We start from the raw sequence: 15000 nt of genomic DNA, 5'->3' as shown, positions 1-15000 counted from the left end.
TTTTTTTTTTTTTTTTTTTTAGTCCTGTTCATTTTTGACGACTATCTTGGCTGCTATACCACATGGAAGTGGAAGGCCCTTAGGCCGGGTTGACGGTCCCACTGCGGTCACCGCAGAGATGGGGCCATGCTACATTGACCCTCTTTCTTGTTAACTGCAGGGTATGGCATGTATGATAGGGGCATTTAATCTTCCCTAGAAGAATTGGCAACTGTCTAAGGAACACGAATTCCAAGCTCTTCTTGTAGATGATTTGAGCACAAGAATCACCTAACTGTCACCGTGGGTGAGAAAAAGTCACTTTTCCCAGAGCCTAATAAGGAGCAGAATAGGAAAGACAAACAGAAAGCCATGGTGGCTCCCAGGCACTGTGGTCTAGTTCTTCTGCAATACAAAAACATTCCCCTGGGGCTTTAGAAGTTGTGGGTTCTCTCAAATTCCATTATAAAATGCAGCTTTCTCTGCGATCCTGAATAGAAACAAATTGAAGACTGATTGAAGTCATTCTGATCAGTAACTGTACAATGCCTCCAAAAATAATATTGCTGCCTTTAATCTACTTCTAAATGGGACATAAATATTTCTAAGTACAGTTTCACATTATTAGCCTATTAAAAACACAGTCTTTAGCGTTGCATTCTCATTGAGGTTTGACGGCTCTGAGAAATTAAAGCCAAATTATAAAATAGTAAGAAGCATTTATTTATAGTGATCGAGGGTGTCCATAAGCCTACAAGTCTCCCATGCCATTAAGCAATGATTCTGGTCTGCATGATCAATTTCAATTCATTGAGTATTGGAAGTTTATATGCTTCAGCCATATGTTCCGGAGCAATTAAAATCCCCACATCTTCTTTGCAGGTAGTCACCTAGAACTCATTCTGTAACATTGCCAACAGTAGTGGGGGAGGACCAAGGCCATTGGCGTCTATCCCATATTTCCTGTATACTTCACGGAAGCCTTGAAACTAAGCCCAAGTATGCCATGGTGCAGTTTTGCCTGTTTTTTGTTCTTCAATCTCCCCCAAGGACAAAAGTAAAGGAAGTAAGGCCAACATCCTTTTTATCCTTGTGATGGAGACACCTTTAGAATGGTTACAGGAAGTACTAGAGATTAAGTATTTCTTGTCCTTCATCCACACACTGTATCAATTCATATAGAAACAAACAACAGAAAGAAAAAAAAACATGTTATTAACAAACTACCATTTTGGTGGTGGTGGTGCATGCCTTTAAGCCCATTGGGAACAAAGAAAGGCGGATCTCTGTGAGTTCAAGGCCAGCCTGGTCTACAAGAGTTAGTTCCAGGACAGCCAGGGTTGTTACACACAGAAAGCCTGTCTCGAAAAACAGAGAGAGAGAGAGAGAGAGAGAGAGAGAGAGAGAGATACCATTCATCTCAGAATCTCTTATCAGTTTCTACTGACATCTCCAAAGAAATAAGATCCTAAAGCCAGTATCAAACAGTATCTTTCCTTCAAATATATATATGAATTCTCCATAAAGACATGATTCTTAAAGACAGTTATCTAGGTCCACATCTCACACCTGCAGACTACCTGTGTTAGCCTATTTGCCCCCCACTTTGAGACTATATACAACAGGTTCATTCATTAACAACCAAAACAAACGAAACTCAGATTTCAGAGGGCCTTTGCAAGGTAACCACACATTTTCCTTCTTCTGACTGCTTGGGTCATAAAAAGCTGAGGAAAGCAAAGAAAGAAGGCCACACGTAGACAAACAGAACAAATGTACCTTCGTTTTCTCTGTCTTACTCAATTACCGGCTTCGATTTTGCAATTCTCTTTGCCTGTGCAGACCTCCCCACAAAGTGCCATTCTGGCCTTCTCAAGTAGTTGTGCATTGCCCATCACTCTCCATTTCTAAGTAGGAGAGGGGAAGACAGATCTAATCTGCAGAAAACACAGTAATTTAGACTAGCCACAAAGTAAATATGCATGGAAATAAGGACTGCCTGCCACTAATGTATCATAAAGATACCAAGATTTAAAACTTGCCTAAAAGGATATTTCTAAAAATAAAAAATTGATTATATGACTCTAGTCCCTCTTTGAGAGGAATATATGTAGAATAGAATATAGATTATAGAATGTCATGTTGAGTTTATGGTGATCTGTGGTGTGTGTGTGTGTGTGTGTGTGTGTGTGTGTGTGTGTGTGTGTTGTGTTTATGTGTGTGAATTTCTGTGTATGGGTACACGGGTATGAGAGGTGTGCACTTGTGCTGGTAGGTGCAGATGCATGTGTCTTATTGATGTGTGTGTGTGTATGCATGTTTCCTGATGTCATGTGTCTTCCACAATTGTTCTCCATCTTGTTTTTGAGACATTGAACCTGGAGCTCATCATATCAGCTCAGCTGGGTAACCAAAGAGCTTCATGGACCTACATGTCTCTGCCTTCTCAGCACTGGGGTTACAGATATACACCACCACCACACCTGGTTATTGTGTCTGTGTGTGTGTGTGCGCGCGTGCACGCACGCATTAGATCCAAACTCACAAACTCATGCTTGCATTGCAGGTATTTTTCTGACTAAACTATCTCCCTGGCCTCATATAAATATAAACATATTTATATTTATAAAGACAGTAGGAAAGGGGAAGACAGATCTAAACTGCAGAAAACACAGGTAATTTAGACTAGCCACAAAGTAAATATGCATGAAAATAAGAAACATATTTATATTTATATTTATATGGGGCAAGGGAGATAGTTTATGTATATATTCTAAAGCTTAGACTTAGCTGAAACATTATAAACATTTACAATGGCACTGCCTTAATTGAAAATTGCCAAGGGAAATTCTTCTAATTTTGTTGACAGTTGCAAACCAGGTGTATCTCAGGTTTCTTTTCTGAAATAATATCTTGTTGTAGTAATAAGGAGCGGCGGGGCTGCGTTCCCAGCACCCCAGCCACCTGCTCGACTAGCTTATGCCCGAAATAACAACACACAAACTGTATTCTTTTAGACACTGCTTGGCCCTTTAGCTCTAGCCCTTACTGGCTAATTCTGATATCCCAATCAACCCATCTCTAATAATCTGTGAGCACCGGTCTTACCGGGAAAGATTCAGCATGTCTAACCTGGCGGCTTGCTTCATCGCGAGCGTCTGCCCGGGAGAGCGGAGGAGCATGGCATCTCTCTGAGGCGTCTGCTCCCGAGAGGAAAGCTGTGGAGTCTGAGCTCACTTCCTCTTCCTCCCAGCGTTCTGTTCTGTTTACTCCTCCCACCTATCTCTAACCAATGAGGGCCAAGAAGTTTCTTTTTATTTAACCAATGACCTTCCTCCATCAATATCTGGTTTTCTTACTCGCAAACTAACTCAGTGGAGTAGGCCTCGTAGTCAGCACTAAGCTAGGGCACTGCCACACCTATCCAAATAGGTCAAAAAGTCCTCTCCTGGCCGTGTGCTTCTACCAAGTACACCCAAGACCCTGTAAAGGGAAAAATACCGTCAATTCTACATTTCAACTGCTAGGTTTTTATAGGACTTTGGTCACATAATCCCTGGTGTTTTGCCATGCTCCAACTAGGTAATTCCAGTATTGGAATTGACTCAGTTTGGACATTTATTTTGCTGTATTCTATCATGTGGTATTACCTCGTTTCCATCTTGCACATCCTGCCCCTTGATCCCTCCTTCTCTTTCTCTCCCTGAAAATTCCACCTATCCCTCCTATTGGTCATTCAGTTCTTTATTAAACCAATCACAGCAATATATCGTCACACACTAAACAAATATCCCACAACATTTCCCCCCTTTTGTCTAAATAAAAAGAAAAGGTTTTAACTTTTACACAGTAAAACTATATACAGTAAGAATAATTATCGGGTAATAGTTAGATTTACAATGTCCAGTCTATCTGTTTTTGGCAAATTCAGAGAAAATATTCCATTATCTATCCCATCTTGGTGAGTTGACCTAACTTGTATTACCAAACCAAAACTATCTTTTTAGACCTCAACACATTTTCTTTAATAAACAATTTAAACTTTTATGTCCCTCAGTCTTATATAATTTATAACTCTTTTTTTGAGAGTTTCTTTTCTGAATTTGGTAACAAGGAAAACCGTAACCATAATATCTTGTCTCCACTCTATCAGAGACCCAGAAGAATATAAACAGGAGTAAACAGGAAGTACAGAACACGAACCTTCTAATATTATAGAAATGACAGAGATATCTGGCTCCCTGGACTGTCAGGCAAGTTTTTTTTCTGCAACATTGCAGCTCCCATCTTCAGTCTACAAGCCTAGCATATCTGATAGACTTTTCTGTGAGGCAGGAATTAGGTGGACTGTCTACCTTGTCTTGAGAGTTTTCAGCAATCACTATTTTGTGTGTCCTGATCGTCTGTTGCATCAAGGGCAGTTTCTTGCCCAGTGGCTAACTTTTGCCACAAAAATGCAAACTTCATATGGAGGTTCTTCAGTTCCTATAATTCTTTTATGAAGTAGATTGGTGCTGCCAGGAGAAGATATGTCTCACTGTCATGAAAAGCTTAGGTCACTGAAACACCCCGTACATGCCATATTCTGTAGGTCTCTGAAGTATTTGAAGACCACCTACTTATCTAAAATATATCCCCATTTAACCTTTAAAACATGTTTTACATGGCTACAAGTTTGATTATTATAGATGACTAACTGTGTTTCTTAATCATATATTACATTTTAAAGAGATCTGCATAGGTACAATATCTTTAAAAAAAGAGTAGGAACATATATGCAGTATAACAAAAATAACCTTAAATTTGGATTAATTTACAAATTCCATAGTAATATATATGAGACTAGGGGCTATTCAAAAGTAGACTCAACAATTCACCCCTTTATTCAGTCATTTCTATACTGTCTCTCACCCTTTTCCATTCAGAAAGAGATCCCTGAACCTAATTTCCTTTGCTCAGTTTTTTTCTGGTCATGACCAACAACTGTCAGAATCCAGCTCCAGATGAGGGCAAGGTCTGAAGGTAGGTAGAAGCGAGAGTGGCGATGGGAGGAATCAAACACAGGACACTTCTTGGTTTTGTTTTTGGAGAGATGGACAGAGAGGAGGCACATCTCTGGTGGAGACATAGGTTCCTGCAGGGGATGTAAGGAGTAGACGAGGGAGGGGAGTGAGCCAGGCCATGATGGTTGGGAGAATTTTGCAGGCTGACTAACTAGCAGCCAGAGTGCTTCTTTATTTATACAGAATTTAGTAAGTAGGGATACATTCATGTTGTTCTAAAACATATATTGTTTCATTTTTGGTTATGGACATGTGTTTCACTTCCTTTGGCTCATCTCTTATTCATCATTAATAAACAGTGGCAGAACAGTGTTATCATTTCCAATATTTTCCCTCAATTTTTGACATCATTGATAAACAGAGTTATTACTGTTACTCATTAATCCCATAACCAAATTTTTAAGAATCTAGAGGCATGTGTTAGCCTGTTCTCATACTGGTAGTTCTGGTTGCTTCAAGGACACTAGACCAAAACAAAATCTCCAAGTTAGTCCAGGCAGATTGTCATATCTCAAACAGTGTATTAATAACTCTTAATGGTTAGAGTGCCCAAGAAATATCCTCAAGCAAAAGTTGCTGCAGTTATTATTCAAATTCTGACATAATATAATGTTTACATTTTATATCTTTAAGAATTTGTTTATATGTCTAATCCTGACATTTTGTTGTTCTTGGTTATATGATACCATAATGGCTCTGCATTAGCTAACTTTTCTAAGAAAGGGAGGCCCTGACATCTCATTCTTTTATCATTATTCTACACCATTCTTTGCCCATCAGTATGGATCTGTTTATAGGAAAGAGATAACTTCAGCTAGTCTAATTTTGTTGCTGTATACACCATGTAATTGCCTGAGTGTATAGTAGAAAGAGGCTTGTAGTCCAATCTGTTGCCAACTCCTCTAGCCCACCAAATCTTGTTGACCTTTTTGAGTTTAATTTGTTTTGAATATCTTGTTTCTGAGCAAGTACATAGGCAGATGTTTTAATAGTCTCTCATAGACTCATAAAGAGACTTCTGGCTTCTTTATATATGTCACATCCTCCAACGTGTAAGGAAGACCTTCAATTATATAAGGATATCTTCCTTAAAGCAAGGGGACAAACATGCATGTTCAGGACTGTCCTGGGGAAACTTAGAAATAGCATTCCTGAGACAAGGCATAAATGATACATAAGAATTTTTTATGAATCTGGTATTCCCAAATTGTGCAAATATTAAAAGTCCCCCAAGTATGCAACAGGTGAAGATGAAAACCAAAGATGACATGGCAGCCATCATGTGGGTCTACTTAGCTGGGTCTTGCCAAACAGATATGTTGGCATTATGAATTCTGCCATACCCATAAGATATGGCTGTGTCAAACAACAACTTGTATCCAAACCCCTAAATGATGATAAACATCCAGGACACACCAAATGACCTAAAACCACCACCCTACCTCTTGGGAACATGAGTGCTGTGTTCTCCAGACTGGTTCCTGTTATCTGGGGGTGATGACATTTTTAGGGAACCCTGAGAAAATTGGAGCAATGGTCAAGTCCTGATAGAGATAACTGTATCATTTTTTTGTCCAGTTTCTGTGTGCTTGGAAAGTGCAGGGCTTCTTTGAAGTCCTGGCTAAAGTAGTCTAAGAGACTGGACCATCTCAGCTAGCAGCTTTAAAGTTGTTTTGGACGCAGAATTTTGAGGAAACTGCTTCAGAGGCATTCTGAAAGGCTGTATCACATGGGCTGCTTGTTTTCATCGATGACTGGTCCTTTATTTCTGAAAACACACAAATTTGTAAAGATAACACATATTTATCTGCATTACACAAGTATGGAATGTGCAGTGTGTACAAGGCAGCTAAAGATGATGCTTTTGTTTTATGTTTGAGCAGGCAAAATGCATCTGTCAACTTTATAAATCCATTTGGAATGTATAACCAAACCTCCATTCATGCCATATGAAAGGATGACATTGTAATGATAAGTCATGAGAACTCAGTAGACAACAGGATTGATCAAGTCTCATCCAGTCTCAGAGGTGTTCCCATGTCCACAGATTGGCATATAATATGTCACCCGTCTAGTAGTTTCTCTTGGTTATTTTCCCTCATGTTTGTAGCCAAGATCCTCAGGAGATCTCCCCTGAACAAATCTGATCTTTATTAATTTGAATAGATCCATAACTTTTTGCTTACTATGGACACCAAGGCATTATGACTTCCATTCTGAAGTTAAGACATTCTTGAAATATATAGACTGGTTTGGTTCAGCAGTTTCCATAAAGAATCCAGAGGCCCTGTGTATTTCTCATCTTTATGTGGCTATATATATATATATATATATATATATATATATATATATAATCTCTTTAAAGACTTTATTACTTTTAAACTATTTTTATGACTGTCTATACCCATTTTCTTTTCTTTCTTCAGCATCTAAACACATTTTTTAAGTATGTGGTACATTTTTATAAGTTTTCTGTGTCTGGACCTGGCTTTACTAAATGCCTGCAGTGCTCTGATACTCTGAGACAAGGCTTAAAATGCCATGTCAGCCACTATGTGGCTCAGCTTAGAGTAAAGTGCTGGCACATGGTGGTGGTGACTGGCTCTGGCCCATGGGCAGCTGCCAGGAGCTGTGTTTCTGTGCACCACCAAGCACTGACCCGCCAGAGAGATTGCAACACTAGGAATGCACATCTTACTCCTTGTCCAGAATTTTCCTTACCTTTCTCAGGCCCTAAATTTAGATATTCATGTTTGGCACCATATTAACAAGTCTTTTTCTGTCTCTCCAACCAGCTCCCAAATAATGATGCAGAGACTTTATATTAATTATGAAGACTTGGCCTATAGTTTAGGTTTATTCCTAACTAGCTCTTATAGCTTGAATTAGCCCATTTACATTAATCTATGTTCTATGATATTCCACCTTGAATATCCTGTTTCCTCTCCGTGTCTGCTGGGGTCTCCTGCCCCTCAATTCCTCCTCTTCCTGTCTCTTTCTGTCCCTGGAAATTGCACTTATACTTCCTGACTACCTATTGGCCATTCAGCTCTTTGGCAAACCAATCAAGCAATGTATCTTCACACAGTGCACAAATATCCCAAAACACCTCAGCAGTTCTCTACATGATCCAGACTGCCAGTGTCTAGCCTGAATTTCCACGATATCCTCAGGATGCTTGCTTGGCCCCCTCCTCACCAACCCCCACAACCTATGCTCTAACCAACAACAAAGCAGAACGAGCATCTCATCTGCCCCATGCTCTTTAAGCAGCCCTCCCACATCACTCACTGACACTCGGTACATAACCCTTCCCTGCCCTGTAAACCCAACCTGTGCTGCCCCACCCCAGCCTCACTGCCTGGTTATCATCCATAGTCTACCTTTCCAGCTTCACTCCGAACACTCTTCATACCAGGCTATGTGGGGGTGCTGTCTCCTTGCCTGTTGTCTACATGGAATTCTTCCCAACACACCCCAAGGCTAATAAATCCCTTCACTTTCTTTGTGCCTTCACTTAAATGTCACTCTGGCCATTCTTAAAATTGCAATACATCCATCCCTATTCTGACTCCCATCACAGGTACCTATTTCCCTTAGTTTGTTTTATATTTTCACCCCATAGGTGGCTGCTTTTACCTTGTATCATATACATTGTCATTTATTGTGTTTATGTTTATTCCTTATTGTTTTATCCTCAGAAAAGTTTCATGAAAACAAAAGCTACTGCCTATTTCATTTGCTGATGCATCTCAAGTATGATAATATTTATTATGAAAAGCATTTCATACCCAAAGTCAAGTTTTCTTACCATCTCTTCTGATTGTACATTTTTCTTACATTCTTTAGATTATAATTACATCATTTCCCCTTCCATTTCCTTCCTCCAAACCCTCTTACATATCCCTTTCTTGTTCTTTTTCAAATTCATAGACTTGCTTTTTATTAATTGTTGTTGCATACACATATATGTATGCATATACATATTTATAGCTATATAAGTGCAACCTGCTCCATCTGTATAATTTGTGTGGTGGTGGTGGTGGTGGTGGTGTGTGTGTGTGTGTGTGTGGCCATTTAGTGTTAGATAACCAATCAATGTGCTTTTTCCCAGGAAGACTGTTTCTCCTGCTCTTAGCATTTCTTAGTTGACAATAGTTCTTTGTGTAGGGCTGAGGCCTCCTAGGTCCACTCAAGAGTGTGTCTATTATTGTCTGATACTATTACAGAAAACTACAACCAATCAAAATGTGAAGTTATAGAGCCTAGTCCCGATGTTGTATCAACAATACAACTCCTGCACCTGAGGGTCAGGGAGCATTGTGGGAGAGGAGATGGAAAGAGTATAATAGTCAGAGGAGCAAGTGTTTGCTATAACAGTGGGTCTCCTACAAATTTCAGAGGTGTAACCATAAAGTCTTGTGAACATGACTACTTAGACTGAAAATTCCTTAAAGGAACAGAACCAGTCATCTCTCATTTTAGATGTCCAGCACAGTTTCCACCATATAACAGGTTCTATAGAAATGTTTACTAAAGGAAGAAGTGTTGGCTTGTACTGTGTATCACAGATTGGTTGAGGAAAGAAGGCAATCCAAGGTGAAATTTTAAGGACTATGTGGAAGCAGGAAGGTCCAGCCTCTTCTGATGACCTGAACCCCAAACAACCCTACAAAGTTCTATTTATTGAAAGTTACAGAAAGTATTCCTCATACCAAGGTCCTTAATCTAACTTACTTGTCTTACTAAAAGAGAACATCACATACCATCATGACTCTAGTTTTTTATTATGCATCATGTGCAATTCACAATAATACAGGAGCCTTGGGTGTGCCTGAGGCATCTTATGAGCAAAGTCATGGGATGGCTGCAATGCCTCTTCAAGAAACAATCACTGTTTTCCACAAGGATTCTTCAAGGTCAAAGTATAGCTGCTCATTCTAGCATCTACCCATACAGTGATTCTGCTAAATTCCTACCACAAACAAGAAATTAGAAAAATAATCATCAGGCTGATAATATGAGTCTATTGGGATATTTAGTATATACACTTTATTCATTAAAAGTAGATTTTAAGAAAAAGTATGTTGCATGATTTCTGAAATGGCTTACTTCAGTGTAAGCAATCTTCATCAGTTATTATTTTCCTTGATAAATCCAAAACTAAATATCAGCAGAGCTTGAGGTGATCCATTACTTTCCTACAGATAACACTCAAGTGCGAAGTGATTTACTCAAGGTCATTCACTGGATAAGTGGAAAATCCAGGATTAAATGTGCCACACAGAGCCACACGTTGCTATGACACATTTATAAAGACTCTCTGGTAGGCTAAGATCTTTGATCCCAGGTAACTATGATCTCTGGCACACAGTATGTATTAACAAAATGCCCACTGACGGAATGTAAGACTAGTCAATGGGTTAAGAGTATATTTTCTTCCTAAATTCCTTTTTCCCATCCTGCTGCTGCTGCTCCTTAGGTTGCTTTCTCATCTAACAATTCCCTGAACACCCACAGTTTTAGAGTGAGCATTAAGTTCCAAAACTTGAGATATTCTTAAAAACTGGAATTTAAAAGCATCTTTTAATTATTAAAAAATTCTGTGCAAGAGAGTTATTACAGCTATATTCTAAAGTTGTCAAACAGAAATTCTTTTGATGTCATGTGACATTCTAAACTAATTAGAGTAAAATTCTGGGTGCCTCTTAGGTACAAGAAAATGTTAAAAGTATTCAAGAAAGGTTGTAACAGGGGAAACAGAGTCCTCCCAAATTTCTAAGGAGACTGCGTCCCTGAGAAAGCAGACAGGTATATAATCAGTGTTACAGAAGGCCTTCCTGAAGGGTGAGCTTGTATCTGCTCCTCACTTGACAAAGACAAAGATTCAGGATATCAGATTATCTTCTCCTACTAAAGCACACAGACATTGAATTCAGCTGTCACGGTGACATAGGAACTAGAATACACCTAATCGAAAACGAAATGAAAGAGCTGCCACTTACCTGCTGCACAGCCAGAGGGACCCTGAGACATTTCCAGGCTTGAGTGGGCATTGTTTCAGGAATCACTCAAAACAGTCACTCCACGGTGTAAGATCAGGAGGCCAAAATGGTCAGAGCTAAGAGATTAGAATTTAGCACAAGAGAAGGGTGTCCAAGATCACATAGTGAATATTAACTGGACAGGCTCAAAGACGTATTGACTTGTTCATTCCACATGCGTTTGTATACAATGTTAAGGTCTGGGGACCCAGTAAATAAGACAGATGCTTCTCTGTTTCAGAGGACAAACCACTGTCTAGTCTTCAGAATCACTAGCACAAAGGAGCTAGATTATTAGGGACTACAGGTTAGAGGGCTGCCCTAGACTTCATTCCGTTTTGGTTTGAGTCTTGGTTTTAGATGGGAAAATTGCTGTATACCTTATTCTCAGAAAATGCCTAAACCCCATGAGCAAAATTTAGTGCCGGGGCTTAACTAACCAATGATGAGACAATCCCCAAGTCCTGTTGGACTGGTGGGTAGGACTGGATAGGATAAACAGCCAAAGTGGGTTTTTAATCCTATAATTATTTATTTGGTTGTTTTCTGTCTTTTCCCTCCTAATACCTCTTTGAACTGTAAAAAGAAAAGCTCATGAGGTCAGAGAATCAGGGCCAGCTTGCTGTGGTTCTTATGTTGACAATTCTTCACACTAGGAAGAAGAGCACACTAGGAAAATGGTAGTCCAGACTCACTGCCTTGTTCACCTCTCTATCTGACTCATCCAATAGGAACAAAGATCACAGTTGGGACTATAATCAGAGAGCACAGCCAGGAAGAGCATATTTTCTGGGACACTACACTTCAAGGAATACATTTTAACGGGCCCCAACCCAGTAAGGCTTTCCTCTTGAAAAGTACAGAGCTATCCAAGGCCCAGTGAGGAAGCCAAAATGGTAATGGCCACATCTTCAAATGAATGGGCTTTGAAGTCCTGAAAGAGCAAACTGCTCTTGATCTTGCTTCCTCCACTGGCGCACGCCTAGTTCCCACAAAAGCACAGACACTGCCCCAGCTCTTCTGAGCAGAAGCATTTCCAAATGAAAAGACAAATATCCTGCATGCCTTCCCTCTCCTTTCTTCTTGGCCAGCTGCCTGGGGTCACGAGAATAAGATTTCAAGTTCTCAGCGGGCACCACAAATGCGTGCACTTGTTTGTTTGTGCACTGAGAACCTGTGCTCTGCTGTCTGTCCCAGAAACTGTAGGCAGGATTTCCATTCTCGGATTGTGTGGCAGGGAACAGAAGCATGCAGGAAATGTAGTTCCTGACTATGGCCTATGTTTTCGCACTATGACATTTTATTAATTATTAAATGTAGTTGTAATTATTACTACTGTTACAGAATCCTTAATTATTCTGATTTATGCACATAACCAGCTTATCCGTGAAACAAGAAAATGTGATGTAGTCCTCCCCTATGGAATATGTGAGAAATAGATTCTACTACTTTGTGATGTACCCTACCCCCACACTCAGGAATATTTCTTTCTACCTCCCACCTAACAAACACCATTGTTTATTCACAGAAACAATACAAAAGAACCTTAAAGGTTGGAAAATATCTTGAGCATGTGTCAATGCAACTAACATATTGTCTGAAAATCAGTCCATCTTACATCTTTAGCACTTTGGACACCTTCGTAATTATGCCACAACAACCTGTCTTCTAAAAGACTGTCGTTTGGAAATACTGCCAAAGTAAAGTAAAATATTTATTGTGACCCCTTCCATGTACCTTTCTCTAAGCTACACTTCTTCAAAATGGTATTGGAAAATCAACGCAGAGAATTAAAAATGTTCTTTCCAAGGCAGCAATCACATGTTAAATAAGAGGATTTTAACCTAAGAATTTAGAGGAATTTAGAGGATTGTCACATGATAGATCCAGACAATATGGGAAGTACTTCCCAAAATTAAACTTAGTAAGGCTTCTTAAGAACAAAGTAGGGTGCTAATGCCCACGTAGTGAACACAGCTTCTGAAGAAAAAGAAAGCTTATATGATACCTTGAAGAATGTGCCTGAGGACGACAATACCAGGATGACTCTTCACTCTTCTTCCATTGACTTTAGAGATAAAATAAACACCCATAGTGCTCTCAATCACTTTGTAGAACATAGGCAGGAAAGGTTACATTGTCGTTCTCCAGTTTCCTCCAAGTCCTGACACTGTGACCAAAGCAACCAAAGCACTCCATCAACGTAGACACTCCATCAACCTAGACACTCCATCAGCTTAGACATTCCATCAATCTAGGAACTCCATAAACCTAAGCACTCCATCAACCTAGGCACTCCATCAACCTAGGCACTCCATCAACCTAGGCACTCCATCAACCTAGAAACTCCATCAACCTAGGCACTCCATCAACCTGGGCACTCCATCAACCTGGGCACTCCATCAACCTAAACATTCCATCAACCTAGGCACTCCGTCAACCTAGATACTTCCTCCATCAGCCTAGACACTCCATCAGCCTAGACACTCCATCAGCCTAGATACTCCATCAGCCTAGGCACTCCATCAACCTAGGCACTCCATCAGCCTAGACACTCCATCAGCCTAGACACTCCATCAGCCTAGACACTCCATCAGCCTAGACACTCCATCAACCTAGACACTCCATCAGCCTAGACACTCCTTCAGCCTAGACACTCCATCAACCTAGAAACTCCATCAACCTAGGCACTCCATCAACCTGGGCACTCCATCAACCTAAACATTCCATCAACCTAGGCACTCCATCAACCTAGATACTTCCTCCATCAGCCTAGGCACTCCATCAGCCTAGACACTCCATCAGCCTAGACACTCCATCAGCCTAGACACTCCATCAGCCTAGACACTCCATCAACCTAGGCACTCCATCAACCTAGACACTCCATCAACCTAGACACTCCATCAACCTAGACACTCCATCAACCTAGACACTCCATCAGCCTAGGCGCTCCATCAGCCTAGCAACCTAGACACTCCATCAGCCTAGGCACTCCATCAACCTAGGCACTCCATCAACCTAGACACTCCATCAATTTAGGCACTCCATCAACCTAGACACTCCATCAACCTAGACACTCCATCAGCCTAGGCGCTCCATCAGCCTAGCAACCTAGACACTCCATCAGCCTAGACACTCCATCAGCCTAGGCACTCCATCAGCCTAGACACTCCATCAACCAAGGCACTCCATCAACCTAGACACTCCATCAGCCTAGACACTCCATCAGCCTAGGCACTCCATCAACCTAGACACTCCATCAGCCTAGACACTCCATCAGCCTAGGCACTCCATCAACCTAGACACTCCATCAGCCTAGGCACTCCATCAACCTAGACACTCCATCAACCTAGGCACTCTATCAGCCTAGGCACTCCATCAACCTAGGCACTCCATCAGCCTAGATACTTCCTCCATCAGCCTAGACACTCCATCAGCCTAGGCAATCCATCAGCCTAGGCAATCCATCTATATATCATTTATCCAAACCTACGGGAATCAACATAAATAAAAATTTGGCAGAGTTCTTGGAAGTTAGTAATAACATTTTAGAATGCTCAAATATTTAATCTTATCAAAAAGCACAAACAGGTTGACTAGCACAATTAAGACATCTTAAAATTCTGAACAGAAATGGAGGAGGGATGGACTGGGGGGACTTGGGCGGGGACGACTGGAAGGAGAGGAGGGAGGGGAAACTGTATTCAGATGTAAATTAATTAATTAATTAAAAAATTTGCAAACTAAAGTCTCAGCTGAAATTATCACAATGCGCATGAGCCAACTACACCAGATGTGATTAGGTGTTATAAGATTTGGCCCCTTAATGTTCATCTGCCATTTTTTGTTTTTTTGTTCATTGTCCTTTAAGCAGAAAATAGCATAGTTTTTCAAATGCTGTGCACAAACGGAAA

At 40.4% G+C, this 15000-nt stretch overlaps 1 protein-coding gene across 1 annotated transcript in view; it reads left to right on the top strand.

Moving 5' to 3' along the window:
* LOC121434795 (metabotropic glutamate receptor 3) overlaps positions 1 to 15000 on the top strand; it is a 212472-nt gene that overhangs the window by 130187 nt on the left and 67285 nt on the right. The window lies entirely within an intron of this gene.

The sequence above is a fragment of the Microtus oregoni genome, unplaced genomic scaffold, assembly GCF_018167655.1.
Source record: "Microtus oregoni isolate MIOR12 unplaced genomic scaffold, Mior012 000044F_ref0000062, whole genome shotgun sequence".
Taxonomy (NCBI): Eukaryota; Metazoa; Chordata; class Mammalia; order Rodentia; family Cricetidae; genus Microtus; species Microtus oregoni.
This window is presented reverse-complemented; position numbering and strand designations above follow the sequence as displayed.